The sequence below is a fragment of the Cricetulus griseus genome, chromosome 5 (assembly GCF_003668045.3).
Source record: "Cricetulus griseus strain 17A/GY chromosome 5, alternate assembly CriGri-PICRH-1.0, whole genome shotgun sequence".
Taxonomy (NCBI): domain Eukaryota; kingdom Metazoa; phylum Chordata; class Mammalia; order Rodentia; family Cricetidae; genus Cricetulus; species Cricetulus griseus.
In genome coordinates, this window is record NC_048598.1 from 143815127 (window position 1) to 143834140 (window position 19014).

Sequence of the window (19014 nt, forward strand, 5' to 3'; positions counted from 1 at the left end):
TTACGTCTCTTAGCATGTCTTGGGATAACTGTTGTTATAGTTATGGGTCACTTGTACTCTCAGAAATTACAGTTATTTGGGTCACTCGTACTCTTAGAAGTATCTTAGTTTCATATATATATGAATAATATATATATATATATTATCTTATTTACGGAGAAAATAGTAATCAAGCTTGTGTTGAAGATTGGATAATTTCAGCATGGTAATTAGATTTGGAGAACTGGAGTTTGAAGACATTAGGGCCATTTAAAGGGCTATCACAAATAGTCATGGTTAGGAAACAATTAAGGTAGTGACAATAGAAATAAAAGTATACTTCAAAGGATAATATAGAAAACATGTCCAGGACAGCCTTCAAAGCCACAGAGAAACCCTGTCTCGAAAAAACAAAAACAAAAAAAGAAAACATGTAACATTTCAGAGGCTAGGGCGATGGCTCAGTTGGTCTCACTGCTCAAGCATGGGGATTCCCAGCATCATGTCAAAAGCCAGGAATGATGAAGCACAGATATAAGCTCAGTGCTGGGGACCATGGAACCAGCAAGCCCATCCAAGCAAAAGAGTGAACTTCAAATTCAGTGGGTGACTCTGTCTCAAACAATAAACTGGAGAGTGATAAAGATTCCCAGAATCAACCTCTGGCTGCCACACATGCATACATAGTCAAGTCCATTTGTAAATACATATGTATACATGCATATAGCACAGAGGAAGAACATACACTATTTCAGAATATGTACAATGAATCTTATTTAGACATAAGGGAAAGAAAACAATGACAGTCACAAGAAAATGGATTGAACTAGAAAGCATTATGTCAATCAAAATAAGGCAGACTAAAAAAAAAACCCTCAACAAAATATCACATGTTTCTTCTCATATGCAGAACCTCAACTTAGTGTGTGTGTACTGAAATTAGAATGGGGACTGTGAGAAGGAAAGATGATATGTTAAGACAGGGGAAGGGTAATGAAATACCTGTGGTGTGAAAGCAAAATGGGACAAATTGGTGAGATGAACAAAACCAGCAAGAGGTGGGAAAGAGATAGGAAAGGTGAGTGGAGAGTGTGAAGGGTAAACGAGAACAGATATTACACACACACACACACACACACACACACACACACACACACACACACACACATATATATATATATATATATATATATATATCCATAATGAAGCCTGTTGCTTTGTATACTAACTTGAAATGAATGAAAATAGACAAAATATGTACTATCTCAAGAAGTTTCTCTTACATTTTTGACCTGTGTGTAGCTTTATTTACTTTAAACAAATAAGGCAGTACATGCCAGGAATCTCAGTCCTTGAGAGATGGAAGCAGGAGGATCAGGAGTTTGATGCCAGCCTTGTCTACACAGTGAGTTTGAGTCAAGTCAGAGCTACATGAGACTCTGTCCCTAATCAATTAATCAATCAAATAAAGAAAAAAATAGATTCAGACAAAATTTCAACCATTTTACAAACATGGATTGATTTCCATGAGTTTGTTCTTAGTGTCCAGAATGATATTCATCTCACCATGTGACTGACTTTAGGGGCACCATTAATAACTTGCTCAACATTGTGAAACATGGAAAGCAATATATTTAACCCCAAATAAATCCTGAGATAACATAAGCCTGTGTCTGCCTGGAGCGTGGCATGTGGTACACAGTTGAGACAGTGTCAGTATGTATGCATCAGGGTGAATGCACTTAGACATTTTATGAGACACCAGCAGTCTTTGGTCTGAACTCGATGGCCAGTAGCTTTAATTCTCAGCTTATTTTTAATATGGCTGGTGTTCAGTGTAAGTAAAAGCTTTGGAAGGCAGCTACAATGCCTTTGAATAAAACAGACATTGAAGGGAAAAGCCTTAAGAGTTTCTTTAGTTCTTCCAACCTAGAAGAAAGGGACAAAGCGATTTTCCTTGACTGCTTAGAGGTCATTAAGTCAGGATGTGTTAGTCAGATTGGTCCTAAAGTTGTAACACTCCTCAAGCACTGAATAGCTCATAAAGTATGTGGTAATGTTAGATTTGTGCTCTCCTGGCCTGCTTTTACCCAAATGGCCTGATTGCTTTTTAAACTGCCTTTTCATGACTATGGCAGGACTAAGAGGCTATTTTGTTCTTTGTAGAATCTCAAGGAAATAGACTTTATTTACTTGTGCAGGGCAGGATCTTCGGAGCCCAAGCAATTATGGAATATAATTATGCCTTGGAAACCATGGTTTTGCTCCAGGACCCATCCCATACCAATGTGCATATATAAGCATGCCCCCTATCTGGCATGGTATTTGCATTTAGGACATGCTTATCTCTCAATATACCTTAAACAATCTCTGGATTACGTATAATACCCAAACACAATATAAACATTATATAAAAAGCTGTTACAGTGTACTGTTTAAGGAAGATGACCTAGAACAAGTCCATATATGTTCAAGATATACAGAATTTGAAGATTGCCAAGTATTTTCAATTTGTGGTAGTTTAATCCATGTAGAACTGGCAAAAATGGAGAACCGAGTGCAATAGAAGATAACAGACACTGTTTCTGAAGTATTTAGGTATTTGGGAGGAGTCTTCTTTTGTTGACTGGACTGGTTATCTGAATGATTCCCGTTCATCTTTTGTGATGCTTGTTGGGCACAGATACAGCTAAAATATCCACCCACGGCTTGCTTCAGTCTTCTCTCAACCTGATCCACTGCTTTGTGATGATGTGGACTTTCTGCTGAGCACACAGATTAAGGATGCTGGGATTTTCCCCACCAATCCTAGACTCCACTTAAGAATATTTATTGACTTATTCCTCAAACTAAATCTCACTTTAATGGTTCAAATGTGTCAAAAATTAAAATAATTGTTCACACTTATCAAACACAGGCAAAAAGTAAAAGTAGAGTTCATTGGAGGAAAATAGCAAAAAGAATGAAAATACATACTCCTTTCTGAGTTCTATCACATGTAGAGATTTTTTACATGGATATTACAAAATGTTCCTGTCAGAAAGGGTTTACTTCTGCCACTTTCCATTGAACTTGCAGTGATGCTTGGACTAGGGTTGGATCCATGCCCTTGTTTGTTTTGATACTTTGATCTCCACCAGGCTCTAGCCCAAACAGCATTTGGAACACAAAAGATAATGAGGCTGGGTTGAGAATGTGCATCATGGAAATGACCTCATCTGTCACTTTCTGGAAAGTTTTTCTTTTTTCTTTTTCTGTATTCCTTGTCACTTTATTCTAATAGGTCCCCAGCAGAGACAGGCTCAGGTTCAATTCTGCATTGGCAAATGTGGAAATCCTGCCATATTCATCCCCTCCAATAGCATACATTGAATTTATTTGGTTCTGGGAAGTAGCGCTTGAGGTGCTTATCATGCAGGATAGCTAAGCAAAGGTGTCTTGGTTTTGCCATGCCTAAAATGAAAACAAACAGGAATTACTGTAGGCCCCTCTAACTGCTCCTTTCACTATTGATAAGATAGTGTATGTTGAAATGTCATGAGGACTGAGATATTCATTTACATAGTGAATTTCCCACCAATAACAAGCTTGCTACTGAAACCCTGAAAATAATTTTTAAAAATCAAATTTAGCAAACATCTTACTAAGTTTTCCCCCCAGCCTTGTGTCTCAGATATGTATTATCATTTGGAAGCTAAAAAGGGCTTCAGGCAGTTGCCTAAATAAATATTCCAGCCTTGTTTGCTTTTGAGTGGATATATGAGCATTTTGGAAAAAAAGCTTAACTGGTGCATAAAACTGTGAGATGCCAGGTTCTGAAACATGTGACCAGAATCTTGGCTTTAAAAATAATTGATTTTGGTTATATCAAAGAGAGATGATTAGACTGTGACTTCTTGTCATGCTCATCCATCAGGCATGTACTAATCCTAACTTTTCAATATTTATTGAGTGGATTAACATTATAGAGGAAGGAAACACTCAAGTGGATAACATGGGGGAATTGGGCAAGTGCTTGTTTTGGTGGGCTCCAGTGCTTCGTGCTAACTGTTGTCCTTAGCAAAGACTGCTCTTGTGCCCACCTCAAATATTACTTTTAATTGGGTATCCTCTCTCCAAAATGAAATGTAGAGCTAAGCAGCCTGTCTTTCTGCTCACCTCTCCAGATATAGAGATGTAATTGTTTCCCATGAATTTGAAAGATGAATGATATTTTTATGTGCTACATAAATAAAACCCACTCATTTTTTTCTAGCATATCACACAGTTCTCATATAATGAAAATGATTGAGACTTGGAAACCAAATACCTTACACAGTAGGCATAAGTGAAGCAAAATGCTGAAGGTATTTAAGGACAGTGTTGGACTGTAAAGAGAGCAGGCATGTGGCTGTGGCAGCCAATCTTGGTTGTCAGTTTGACACACCTGGGAAGAGGGAACAACCTCAGTTGAGGAATTCCCTTTTCATATTGACATGTGGGCATGTCTGTGGGACATTGTCTTGGTTTTTAATTGATGTAGTAGGGCAAGCTCGGTGTGGGTGGTGATACACCTTAGGAGGTGGACTTGGGCTGTATAAAAAAAAGCACAGATGAGCAGGCCAGGGGAAATGAGCCAGGATGCATAGGTTCCCTCCATTATGTCTATTTCAGTTCCTGTCTTGGCTTCCTTTTCTCAGTGACAGGCTGTTTCACATAAGCTGAATAAACCCTTTCATCCACAAGTTCCTTTGAGTCAATGATCGTATCAACAGAGAGGCTAACTAGGTCAATGGGTTATTGGAGAAGATATCCTGGTCAGGATCTCAAGTTTAAAGTCAGAGAGAGACAAAGAGAATCCCTTTTAGTCTGTTTCCTGTGTGTTTCATAATGAAACACTTCTTAAAAGAAAACAAATAGAACTAGATGATGAAGATGGTAGTTTGCAGTAGGCACCAAACATCTTTTCAAGCCTTGTACCAGTAGAACCTATGAGCTAAAAGCCATCATTACCCACACTTCATAGATGAAGATATGGAGGCACAGAAAGATCTACAGCTCAGGGCCTATTACATTTGGAATTTGGGTTACTGAATCTGTAAAGTGCAGCACCTTCTACACTTTAATTTCCACATTATCTCATCCAGTCAGAGCTTCCTTGATGCTGCTGACAGAGCAATGGTTTCAGTTTCAAATCTTGATTTTCATTCTTGCCATTCTATTCTTTTCTACTTGCTTACCAAGTTACTTGTGTTTGCTCATTTTCCATCCATTAGGGAGAACGTGTTAACTTCACGTCACAGCACAGTGGAACAGCATCATTCTGATGAGTTCATGAGCTCTTCTCTCATGGGTAGCAATATGATCTCATCTGAGTCACGATGCACAAATGATTCTGCACAATTATGCTTCATTATCTTGATGTCTTATTTTGCTTAACAAGGTTTAGATTTAGTTATGGCCGAACAGTCGATAAAACTCACAAAGCCTTTAGAATTGCACAGCTCTGGGGGCAAAAGTAAATTATTCTGTAAAAACAACTTCATTAGCATGCCAGACAATCTAGCCACCCAGACGTGGAGGAGTGCAGACACACTCTTCAAACATTGAGAAGGCAGGATGAAGGAAATAATGCTCAAATCTTCTAATGAGACTGTACAGCTATCCATCTATAAATATGGCTTGAACATGATATAATTGTTTGGATTTGGACAGCAGAGTAGGATTACTTATAGGACTTTCTTGTAGATGGTGCACAGATGGCATGTCCATATATTTGTATGCTACTATGCAACAACCTTAATGGACCCACATTTTTTTATGACAGTCAGTATTGAGCTATCTAAAGGCTGTGATAAATCTAATAGCAAATTCACTAAGCAAAAAAGTTGTACCATCATCTCTACTTGGTGATTCTTTTTCTTTTGAGAATTACTGGTGGTAAAGATCAATGAAGCAGGAGAGTTGCCCATTTTACAGTCTTCTCCCCCTTTCAGGTGTTGCTTACTGCATGTCATATCCTGTGCCTGCAGCTTTAACATTTGTGAATCCAAAGTGCCTGGTGACCTCATGAAGGAGATGTTGAGGACCTAAGCCGGTGAGGATGCTATGGCCTCTGGATGACTTTTGTACATATGATTTCTGACTCAAAAATGGTAGTGGAAAGATGGAATAGGAGACAGCTCTTTAAGCAAGAGTGTTCAATTTGCCTAAAGGGAAACAGCATCTCACATAGAAACTGAAGGAAAAGACAATCCCTAGGGAGAGAGCTCTCAGGCTTGGGCTTTGTGTAGTGACGAGGAAGTCATTTACTCCATGTGAGCCCATTTAAAACAAAAGTAAAACTCTGTTCTCTTCAGATCCAATAAATCTTCCATTTTTTTTTTCTGAGACAGGGTTTCTCTGTGTAGTTTTGGAGCCTATCCTGGCACTCTCTCTGGAGACCAGGCTGGCCTCGAACTCACAGTAAATCTTCCAATTTTAAAAACAAAATGTGGTAAGGACTCTACAGAGGTTTGCTGTGAGGACCAAACATGCTGGGTGGAGTGTGCAAATCTGTTCTCACCCAAGCATTGTGCACCGGGTTGTGCTAAGCATTTCAGAGATGAACCATGTGATCCAAATGTGAACTCTCAAGTCAAGCCAATCACACAAAACAAACAACCTCCAAACAAAAAGAATTTGAGAAACTGCCATACTTATTTCTAAAGTGGCTGAACAAGTTTGCATTTCCACCAGCAGTGGAGGAGTGTTCCCTTTTCTCCACATCTTCTCCAGCATAAACTGTCTCTGGTGTTTTTGATTTTAGCCATTCTTACAGGAATAAGATGATATCTCAGAGTTGTTTTGATTTGCATTTCCCTGATGGCTTATGATGTTGAGAAATTTCTGAAGTGTCTTGTAGCCATTTGAGATTCCTGTATTGAAAATTCTCTATTTAGATCTATCTGTACCCCATTTTAAAACTGGATTATTTGGTGCTTTGGTGTTAGCTTTTTGAGTTCTTTGTATATTTTGGAGATCAGCCCTCTGTCAGATGTGGGGTTGGTGAAGATCTTTTCCCATTCCGTGGGCTTCTATTTTGTCCTACTAAATCAGTATGGCAGTTTCTCAGGAAAATGGGAATCAGTCTACCTCAAGATCCAGCAATTTCACTCTTAGGCATATACCCAAAAGAAGCACATTCATATAACAAGGACATATGTTCAACCATGTTCATAGCAGCGTTATTTGTAATAGCCAGAACCTGAAAGCAACCTAGATGCACCTCAGCTGTAGAATGGATGGAGAAAATGTGGTGCATTTACACAATGGAGTACTACTCAGTGGACAAAAAACAATGAAATCTTGAACTTTGCAGGGAATTGGATGGAACTAGAAGAAACCATCCTGAGTGAGGTAACCCTGACACAGGAAGAAAACATGGTATATATCACTTATTTGTGGATATTAGACATGGAGCAAAGGATAACCAGCCTACAATCCACACTGCCAGAGAAGCTAGGAAACAAGGAGGACCCTAAGAGAGACATACATGGATGTTGCCCCCTTCCTGAAGGAGAAAGGGACAAGATTTCCTGAGTAAATTGGTAGCACAGGGGAGGTGGGAGGGTGATAGGAGAAAGGGGAGGGGAGAAGGGGAGAGAGAGAATATGAGGGATCAGGAAAGTCGAGTTGGGGGAAGACAGAGAAGGAGAGCAAGGAAAGAGATACCTTAATAGAGGGAGCCATTATGGGCTTAACGAGAAACATGGCACTAGGGAAATCTCCAGGTATCTACAAGGATGACAGCAACTGAGAATCTAAGCAATAGTGGAGAGGCTACCTTAAATGCCCTTCCCCTATAATGAGATTGATGACTACCTTAAATGCTATCCTAGAACCTTCATCCGGTAGCTGATGAAAGCAGACACCCACAGGTAACTAGTGAGTTGATCTCCTGGAATCTAGTTGTAGAGAGGGAGAAGTGATGGACAAAGGGGTCAAGACTAGGCTGGTGAAACCCACAGAAACAGCTGATCTGAGCAAGTGGAGCTCAAGGACTCCAGTCTGACAGCTGGGGAGTCAGCATAGGACCGAACCAGGTCCCCTGAACATGGGTGTCAGTTGGGAGGCCTAAGCAGTCTATAGGGCCTCTGGCAGTGGAACTAGTATTAATCCCTCGTTCATGGACTTGGGGAGTCCATTGCCTGTGAAGGGATACTCTCTCAGCTTAGATACACAGAGGAGGGCCTAGGCCCTGTCCCAAATGATGTGTCAGAGTCTGATGATCCCCCATGGGAGGCCTCACCCTCCCTGAAGAGTGGATGGGGCATGGGATTGGGGATTGGTTCAGGGGAATGGGAGGATGGGAGGGAGAGGGAACTGGGATTGGTATATAAAATAAGATTGTTTTAATTTAAATAAAAATTAAATAAAAATAATTTGATTATCCAAGACTGAGAATTGTTTTTACAAAGGATGCAATGTTTACCATTTAATAGGATGTTTAGACTACTGGCTTTCTGATTTTGCTGACATTGGGGTTACCCTAGAGCTTTAAAACAATCTGTCTAGAGATTCTGATTTCATTACATATGCCCAGCACTTAATGTGAAAGGAGCCATGGTGCCTTTCAGATTTGACTTCATTGAAAGCACTCTCGAGGCCCCCACCCTCATGCTGTGATATCCTAGATCTGAGGTTGGGATAAGAACTAACAATTCATTTAATTTTACATGTGACTCTGGTGTCTGCATATCATATATGAGAATCAGCACCCAGACTATATAGTGTCATGCTCTTGTCATGTGCTGAGATGTAATCCATGGCATATTTCATGTTTTTCTTGTTAAAAGAAGAAGATAGATTCAAAAGTCTGTTCTTTGCTTGGCTAATAGAAGATTTTCTATAGCTGGGGAAATCAACACTTGTTGTTGTTTTTGGCCACAATATGTGGGCAAATGAACACAATATCACTTGATTAAATAGAGCTGGTAACAGAAATTACATGTCTTATACAAAGGCTGCTTGTTTGCAAGTGTATTAGCTTGAAACTGTCCTCTCAGAATAGAAGACATCATTTGATAGACACCTGGTAAAGCAATGGAGTGTTCAACAAAATGCATTTTTTGAAAGAAACTTTTAGATTTGAAAAGGAACTTGGATTCCTTTTCTCTGCAGATGTCTTTTCAAGCAACAGAATGAATGATTCACCTTTCCAAATCCTTGGTGTCAGAATAGCTAAAGCAACACAGCATAATTTTCAGAAATAGATTCCTATTAAACTTTCACAGCCCGTGGAAGATGCCGTTGTGAAAAGGTACAGGATTGATCATCACATCTTTATTACTTGTAGAGGTTTAGAAGGGCACTCAAGGTTGATTTGGGTGTTAAAATGTATGAAATCTCTCTTCCCAGAAGAGTGTAAATGCTAAATGTACATGAGCATCCCTTGTGGCAGACTCCAGGGTCTCAATCACCTTCAAGTTAGGAAAATGAGGAATCTGTCTTGTCCATTTTTTCCCCACAGGTGGATGGCAAAGAACTCTGCTCATATATAGAGGGATAGCTAATCAATTTTTTGGTCAGAAGTATATTTTGTGGTGAAAGAAAGATAGAAGGCTTTTTGCCAGAGCATTTGTTTCTTCTTGTCATGCAGTGTCAATCACAGATTTCCTGGGAAAAGGTATTTTTTATATATCCATGGAAGTAAAAATAAAAGGAAGTTTCAGTAGAAAATATTTATACCCTTAAATTTGACTTTATACAAAAAGAATAAAATCATCAGTGGATGAACTTGCCTTCATATTGCAGTGGAGTTGATAGATATTAAAGCAAACTTTTGTAGGCTTTTGTTTTCCATTTGGTATTGGATAGGTACTAATCTGTAGGCTTTTTAAAAATATTTTTCCCCTGTCTGGTACAATCTCTCTGTCCTTTTATTCTTCAAGACCCTTGGAGGAACTCAGAGCAGTGCTTATCTGTGGATCTCTGTCTCTGCTTCCATCAGTTACTAGATGAAGGTTCTGTGATGACAATTAGGGAAGTCACCAATTTGCTTACAGTAGATGGTCAGTTTGGACACTCTATCTACTATTACTAGGAGTCTTAGTTGGAGTCATCTTTGTGGGTTCTTGGGGTTTTCCCTAGTATCGGGTTTCTTTCTAATCCCAAAATGCCCCCTATTATGATGTCTCTTTTGTCATTCTCCCCCTCCATACTGCCTCCAACCCACCTCCTGCACCCAGCCCACCCAATCTGCTCCCTGTAGTTCCCATCCTTCCATTCCCCCAATCCTCACCATTTACCTAGAAGATCTTTTTTTACTTCCTCTTCCCAGGGAAACCCATGCATCCTTCCTTGGGCCCTCCTTGTTATCTAGACTCTCTAGGGCTGTGGATTGTAGGTTGGTTATCCTATACTTTACTCCTAATAACCACCTATTTTGTCTTTCTGGTTCTGGGTTACCTCACTCAGAATAATTTTTTTCTAATTTCATCCACTTGCCTGTAAATTTCATGATGCCATCTTTTTTTTTTTTTAACAGCTGAGTAGGACTCCTGTGTAAATATGTCACTTTCTGTCTCCCTTCTTCAGTTTAGGGACATCTATGTTGTTTCCAGGTTCTAGCTATTATGCTAAGAGGAAAGTTCATAGCTCTAAGTGCCCAAATAAAGAGTTAGGAGAAATCTTACACTAGCAACTTAAGGGCACACCTGAAAGCTCTAGAACAAAAAGAAGCAAATTCACCAAGGAGGAGTAGATGGCAGGAAGTAATCAAACTCAGGACTGAAATCAATAACATAGAAACAAAAAGAACAATACAGAGACCCAGTCAGATAAGGATTTGGTTCTTTGACAAAATCAACAAGATTGACAAACTCTTATCCAATCTAACCAAAAGGAAGAGAGAGAATATCCAAATTAACAAAATCAGAAATGAAAAGAGGGACATAACAACAGACAATGAGAAAATCCAGAGAATCTTCAGGTCATACTTAAAAAAGTTTTACTCCACAAAATTGGAAAACTTAAAAGAAATGAACAATTTTCTGGATAGGTTCCACATGCCAAATTAAATCAAACCAGATAAACAATTTAAATAGACCCATTATCCCCAAGGAAATAGAAGCAGTCATTAAAAGTCTCCCTGCCCCCCCCCCAAAAAAAAGCCCAGGGCCAGATGGTTTCAGCTCAGATTTCTACTAAAAATTCAGAGAAGAGCTAATACCAATACTCCTCAAATTGTTCCACACAATAGAATTCTTTTCTGCCTCTCCTCCAGTGTTTCTTTCTCTTTTCTATCCTCCTTCTCCCAGGGCATTTGCTTGGCTTCCTGTCCAGACTTTTCTAATTTTCCCCACCCAACTCTCATGACAGCTCTGTGTACAGAGCACACTGTTTAAGTCCCCTTTGTGTTCCCGAACTCATTATGTTCACATGCTTCCTGCCGCCATCTGGGTAGCTCCTTTATAGGCTCTAGAACTCACAAATGTGATTTTCAGCCGTGTTTGTTCAGTTCCTTGTTTCAAATTTAATTCAGTGTTATTCTATCAACTTGGCTCTGGACTCTTTTTTTGTATTTATTCAAAAGTAAAACAACAATAAAATGCAGGGCATACTTTAAAAACATTTGTTTTATAAGATTATAATTACATCCACTTTTTCTCTTTTTCTTTCCTTTCTGTAAGCCATCCCATATACCCCTCTTTGCTCTTTTGTAAAATTCATGACTCTTTTTAAAAAAAAAAAATGTTTACACACACACACACACACACACACACACACACACACACACACACACACACTCCTAAGTACAACTGCTATATGTTACTTATAACTATGTTTTCAGAGCTGACCATTTGGTATTGGATAACCACTTTTTGTCCTCTTCCCCAGGGAAGACTATTTCTCTCACTCTCAGCATTCCTTAGTTGCCTGTAGTCTTTGTGTAGGGCTGTGGCCTCATCTGCTTTCTCCTATCTGTGTTAGCATGCCTATTGTTTTTTCCTTGTTCAGCTCATGGTTAGGCAGTCATGTTGGTGAGACTTTATGGTAAGTACAGTTTCAATAGCTACATCTACAATACAACCCCTGTACCTAAGGCTCAGGGATCATTGTGGAATCTTTCTGTATATTCCAAACATCTCTTGGTTAGTGAGAGTACTAAATTCAGTTGATACTTATGAAAACAGGGATTATACTTTGTCGCTCAGGGAAAAACAGTAAGAAAATTGTCCTCACATACTAAGTACACATGTAGTCCTCTTTGAATATTTTGATTGACACTGGCTGAGAATGCAGAAGCCTCACTATACTATAAAAGGAATTATTTCTCTTCCCATCTCCAAGCAGGGATTTCATTTTCTCCATTTTTTTTTTTTTTTTTGGTCATGTGTGAGAAGAACCAGGAAAGAAATCTTCAACATTCTTAGGAACAGTATTGGATTAAAGTCTCTTTATTCCAAGCACAGCCGGGTGAAACACAGGCCAGAGCTAGGTTAAGAACCCAGCCAGCGCAGCCAGAACAAAAAGAGCGCGCGGTTCCCGTGCCGCTCTTAAGAAGTCCCCTTTACGTCATCCCGGCTTTCCTTCACCCCGCCCTTATGGGCGAGTCCCCAGGTCCACCTGGTACCTGCCTCAGGACTATTGGGCGGGGCTAGGGTTACTCCCTACAATTCCCCTTTTAGTCTAAGAGAGGATTAAAACTTAATAGTGTAAAATATCCAAAACTAACAATCATAAGGGTGGAATACAAGAATATACAATAATCTGCTATGATACATCCTATGTCTATTCTAGCTAAGTCTTAAAGTCATGTGGAAAAAGTGTCTAACTTGAACACCTTCTTCCAATCCCAACTCTAAACAATAAGAAGGTCATTCTTAACTAGGCTTACACTACCCTAATACACAATAATGGGGAACGGGGGCGTAGCATCTTCTAGGTTACTTCCTGCTGAAACGGGACGAAGATGGTCATGTGGGGGCCCTGTGGAAAAAAAAATGCCAGTACAGGGAAAGTCTCTAGTGAGTTATATCTAGTCCATGTTAGATGATTTGTTTGATTGAAGATCTACGTTGAAATCCTCAACTTGATTGAAGTCGTTACTCGAGGTTCTGGTTGGAGTGTCAGTCGAAACGGAGTGAGTTGAATCCAGTGTAGTCAGGAAGGTGTAGTCCAATTCCTTTTCCGGAGCATGTAGGGATTGCTGTCAGGCTGGGTCTTGATGGCTGTATGGGACTCAAACATAAGTGTCATCAGAGAAATGTTCGCTTGTTTATGTATGTGTACTGGAAAAGGTACCTTGATGAACCTTGACTAACAACGATTCTGAGAGGGTGTAAAAGAAAAGCCAAGAAAAACAAAGATAGTCCTCTTATTCTTTATATATTCTGTATTATAGCAATTGGCTTCTTGATATAACACAGAAACTTTTAAATGTTGTTAAATAACATACTTGGATTTTAGAGTAGGAAAGCCAAACCCAACTCTAAATCCAGTCTCGATTTAGTTGAATAGGGACCAGGAAATAAATAGACATAGAGTTATTCGAGAGACAGCTGTAAATTTTTACCGTATATCACGTTCCTTTTGTTCGATGGTTATAGCTACGTTCTTTCCTTGAGTATCCATACATGTAATGTCCTTTGACTTATAGAGGGCAGTTCCTCAGAAAATACCTGTCAGTCATCCTTGTCGAGGGGGTTGTCTCCTTCAACTCGAATCTTGATCAATTTTGATGGTATCCAAAGATTTTCTTCTCCTGTGGAGACAAATGCAAAACCCCTACCCCAACGTAATACATGTCCAGGTTTCCATACCGAGGTCAGCACATCTTTGTAATACACTGGTTGGTTCAGTTCAGCTGTTTTTTCCGTAGTCCAGTGTCTTTCCGCAGCTGTCTGCCCACTGTCATTGGCATTAAGAAAGTTTAGCGTTAATAAGGCATTATGTAACCTATGTTTGGGGGGTTTTGACTTACCAGCTTGCCTATGGAGCATCTCCTTAAGTGTCCTGTTAGACCTTTCGACGACTGCTTGTCCTGTAGGGTTGTGTGGTATACCTGTGACATGCTTAATGTTATAATATTTGAAAAACTGTTCCATTTTTGTGGAGACATATGCTGGAGCATTGTCAGTTTTTATCTGCGCCGGTATGCCCATAACTGCCATCACCTCCAGTAGGTGTGTAATAACGGAATCAGCCTTTTCAGAGTTGAGAGCAGTAGCCCATTGGAAACCTGAGAATGTGTCAATGGTATGATGCACATATTTCAAATTTCCAAATTCTGTAAAGTGAAAAACATCCATTTGCCAGATCTCATTCCTCCGAAGGCCTTTGGGATTACATCCCGCTGGCAGTGGAGTTTGGTTATAAAAGGAACAAGTAGGACAGTTTCTCACTATCTCCTTGGCTTGTTGCCAAGTGATGGAGAAGTCCTTCTTTAAACCCCTGCTATTTACATGATGCTTTTTATGAAATTCCGAGGCTTCTAGCACAGTGCCAATCAATAAACGATCGATCTCATCATTGCCTTGTGCCAGTGGGCCTGGCAGACCTGTATGGGATCTGATATGCGTAATGTACAGTGGGTTACTTCTGTTTCTGATTGTTTCCTGTAACTGCAAGAACAACGAGGTTAGTTCAGTGTTATCAGGGACAAATTCTGCAGTCTCTATGTGCAAGACGACTCTTTCTGCATATTGGGAATCAGTAACTATATTAAGAGGTTCTGTAAAATCCATGAGCACCATAAGAATTGCATATAATTCTGCTTTCTGTACAGATGTATATGGACTTTGAACTACTTTACTTACCTCACCTGCTTTATAACCAGCCTTACCTGTTTTGTTAGCATCAGTGTAGAAGGTAAGAACTCCAGAAATGGGAGTTTGTCTTACAATGCGTGGAAGAATCCAAACCGTCTTTTTTATGAATTTAATTCTGTCGGTTTTGGGATAGTTGTTACTAATTGTTCCCAAAAAGTCAGTGAGAGCTATTTGCCAATATTCATTATCCTTCCATAGGGAGGAAATCTCATCATTAGTTAAGGGTACTATAATCTCTGCTGGGTCTTTCCCAGTCAACTGACGAAGTCTTAATTTGCCCTTTAAAATCAAATCAGAAATCTTTTCTATATACGTCTTTAACTTTTTGTTCTGCTTATGTGGCAAGAATATCCATTCCAATATAGTGTCTTCCCTCTGCATCAGAATCCCAGAAGGGTATTCTCTGGATGGCAAGATGACCAGAATGCAATCTAGATCAAGGTTTATCCGATCTACATGCGCATCCAATATTCTGTTTTCTACCCATTGTAGCTCTTTTTCTGCTTCAGCCGATAATATTCGTGGACTGTTTAAGTCCTTATCACCTTTTAGTGCCATTTTTAAATGCTTTAAGTCATGTCCCTCCACACCAATGATCGTCTGTAATTGAGATATTTCTCCTAGTAGCTTCTGAAGACTGTTAAGAGTTTGATAACGGTCCCTTCTAATTTGTACCTTTTGAGGTCTGATTCTTTGTAAGTCTATCTTATATCCTAAATAGTTAATAGAATCTCCTCTTTGTATCTTTTCTGGGGCAATTTGTAAACCCCATCTAGGCAGAACCTCCTTCACCATAGTAAACATACGTTCTAAAGTTTCCTCATTAGAATCTGCTAAAAGAATATCATCCATATAATGATAAACAAGAGATTGTGGAAATTGTTTACGAATTATTTCCAAAGGTTGTTGTACAAATTGTTGACACAAGGTAGGGCTGTTTAGCATCCCCTGAGGTAAAACTTTCCATTGGTATCTCCGAACTGGTTGTGAGTTATTAAGAGTTGGCACCGTAAATGCAAACTTTTCTCTATCACTTTCTTGTAATGGTATAGTGAAAAAGCAGTCTTTAAGGTCAATTACTATGATCGGCCATCCTTTAGGTATTAAGGAAGGCAATGGCATTCCAGGCTGTAGAGCGCCCATAGGCTGAATTACCTTATTTATGGCTCTCAGGTCTGTCAGCATTCTCCAGTTACCTGACTTCTTCTTGATGACAAATACAGGAGAATTCCAAGGGCTGGTAGATTGTTCTATGTGACCAGCCTCTAGCTGTTCCTGTACTAACTTTTCTAGAGCCTCTAGCTTTTCAGAGGTCAAAGGCCATTGCCCTATCCAGACCGGTTCGTCTGTAAGCCATTTTAATGGCAGGGCCTTTGGTTCCTCTAAAGGCCTGTCATTTGTATTTAATGTCTGTACAGCCCGGATAGTTGGTAACCATTTTCCATGGCATCTTACCCGATCTTTTCTACTATCCCGCGGTTGTCTAGAATTCGTATCTGACACTGGAGGGATGTTAATTTGAGTATTCCACTGTTGTAATAAATCACGACCCCATAAATTTATAGCAATATCTGCTACGTAAGGTTTCAATATTCCTTTTTGTCCTTCCGGTCCAATACAAACCATCGAGTTAACACTCCGCCGGACCCTAGATAGAGTTCCAATTCCTAAAAATTGTACATTGGCCTCTTTAAGTGGCCAATTCTTAGGCCAACATTTCTGAGTGATAATAGTCACATCAGCTCCAGTGTAAGCCTAGTTAAGAATGACTTTCTTATTGTTTAGAGTTGGGATTGGAAGAAGGTGTTCAAGTTAGACACTTTTTCCACATGACGTTAAGACTTAGCTAGAATAGACATAGGATGTATCATAGCAGATTATTGTATATTCTTGTATTCCACCCTTATGATTGTTAGTTTTGGATATTTTACACTATTAAGTTTTAATCCTCTCTTAGACTAAAAGGGGAATTGTAGGGAGTAACCCTAGCCCCGCCCAATAGTCCTGAGGCAGGTACCAGGTGGACCTGGGGACTCGCCCATAAGGGCGGGGTGAAGGAAAGCCGGGATGACGTAAAGGGGACTTCTTAAGAGCGGCACGGGAACCGCGCGCTCTTTTTGTTCTGGCTGCGCTGGCTGGGTTCTTAACCTAGCTCTGGCCTGTGTTTCACCCGGCTGTGCTTGGAATAAAGAGACTTTAATCCCGGCTAGCTCAGTCGGTAGAGCATGAGACTCTTAATCTCAGGGTCGTGGGTTCGTGCCCCACGTTGGGCGCCAGATATTGGATTAAAGTCTCTTTATTCCAAGCACAGCCGGGTGAAACACAGGCCAGAGCTAGGTTAAGAACCCAGCCAGCGCAGCCAGAACAAAAGAGAGCGCGCGGTTCCCGTGCCGCTCTTAAGAAGTCCCCTTTACGTCATCCCGGCTTTCCTTCACCCCGCCCTTATGGGCGAGTCCCCAGGTCCACCTGGTACCTGCCTCAGGACTATTGGGCGGGGCTAGGGTTACTCCCTAACATGGGACCTGCTTTTATCTCCTAAAAGAACATTCAATGCTACTATCTAGAATTTGCCTTCCCAATTTAGAAGAAAAGGCCCATCCCAGAGGCCTTGGGTTATTTCTCACTTTTAGAAAAATGTTAGCTCCATTTCTAATTCTCCTAGTATGTCTTGTCTCTTTTCAGCAGGGTCTTTCTTTCTCTGGCGAATGAGCTACTAGAGATGTGGTCAATGTTTTCCTTTCAGATGTGCGCTTACAGAGACACACTGCTCCTAACCTGCCCTTGGCTCACGTTCCAAGCGTCCCATACAACATTTCCTTATATCTGTGCTTCCAAAGGCTGTGTTCTTCTGCCCAAAATGTTCTTTTTAAAAAATTACTTCATTTAATTAACATTTTTTCATTTATTTTACATATTTATTATATGTACCACAGTTTCTGCTCCCTCTTCTCCTCCAATTCCTCTGCCTCCACTCCCATCTACCGCTCTCCCCAGCCACTTCTCTTTCATCTCCATCCAGAAAGGAGTAGGCCTCCCGTGGGCTTGAATAAAACATGCCACATCAAGTGGAGGTAGAATCAAGTTCCTCTCCCTGCATAAAGGCTGGGTGAGGTAATCTATCATGTGGAACAGGTTCCCAAAAGCCAGCTAAGGGCCAAGGACAGGTCCTGATCTCCTTGCTAGGAGCCATAGAAACAGACCAAGCTATACAACTGTCACACACATGCAGAGGGCTGAGGTCGGTCCCATGCAGGTTCCCTAACGGTTGGTTCAGAGTCCATGAGTTCCCATGAGCTCAGGTCAGCAGTCTCTGTAGGTTCCTCTGTCTTGACTATGACACTGGCCCCTCCCACTGGCTCATAAAATCCCTCCTCCCTTTCTTCAGGAGGACTCCTAGAGCTCTGCCCAGTGCTTGGCTGAGCATTTCTGCATCTGCTTCCATCAGTTACTGGATAGAGTGTCTCTGATGACAGTTGGGGTAGTCACCAATTTTATTACAGGGAAAGGCCAGTTCACTTACCCTCTCCACTATTGCTAGGAGTCTTAGCTGGGGTCATCCTTGTGCATTCCTGGGAGTTTTCCTGGCACCATGTTTCTCCCTAACTCCTAATTGGTGCTCCCTACCAAGATATCCCTTTCATTACCCTCCTCCTCAGTCCAGCCCTTAACCTAGTAGAATTTGCTGAAGGAGGTAGAGGCAGGAGGATCATGAGTTTGAGGCAAGCCTGGGCTGCCCAGAATCTTTTTCCTCTTGCTTTCTCTGCTCTTTTTCTTTGCCATTCTCTTTTCTGTTAAAGAAAATTTAGTTAATTTTAAAGATGCTAAAAATATAGACATTTTATTTGCACTTAAGGACTTTCTCTGGGTTTCCATAAAGTTAATGTATGGATTTTATTATCACATTGCTGAGTATCCATCCATATATTCTTTTCCATGATAAACCCTGATTCCTATCTCTGTCTTTCTCTCTCTGCCTGCCAAAATACACTCTACTGTTTATAGGATAGATAAAAGAGTGCCTAAATGAATATGTAACAAAATGGAACCTTTTCTGAGTGTGTGTGTGTGTGTGTGTGTGTGTGTGTGTGTGTGTATGCACGTGCACGCGTGCATGCGCATGCACCTGCTTGTGTGTGCATGTGTGTGTATGTGCACATGCATGAAGATGTGATGCTAGGGATTGAAACCAGGACTCTTTGAATGCTAGGCAAGTGTTGTACCACTAAGCCATATCCTCAGACCT

At 40.4% G+C, this 19014-nt stretch overlaps 1 non-coding gene and 1 pseudogene across 1 annotated transcript; one reads left to right on the plus strand and one right to left on the minus strand.

Moving 5' to 3' along the window:
• Positions 1 to 16397, minus strand: part of LOC100758078 — a 77516-nt pseudogene extending 61119 nt beyond the window's left edge.
• Positions 16398 to 16971: 574 nt separating this feature from the next.
• Trnak-cuu lies at positions 16972 to 17044 on the plus strand. The gene has a single exon. It is a non-coding gene; the product is annotated as a tRNA-Lys (tRNA).
• The last annotated feature ends 1970 nt before the right edge of the window (positions 17045 to 19014 follow it).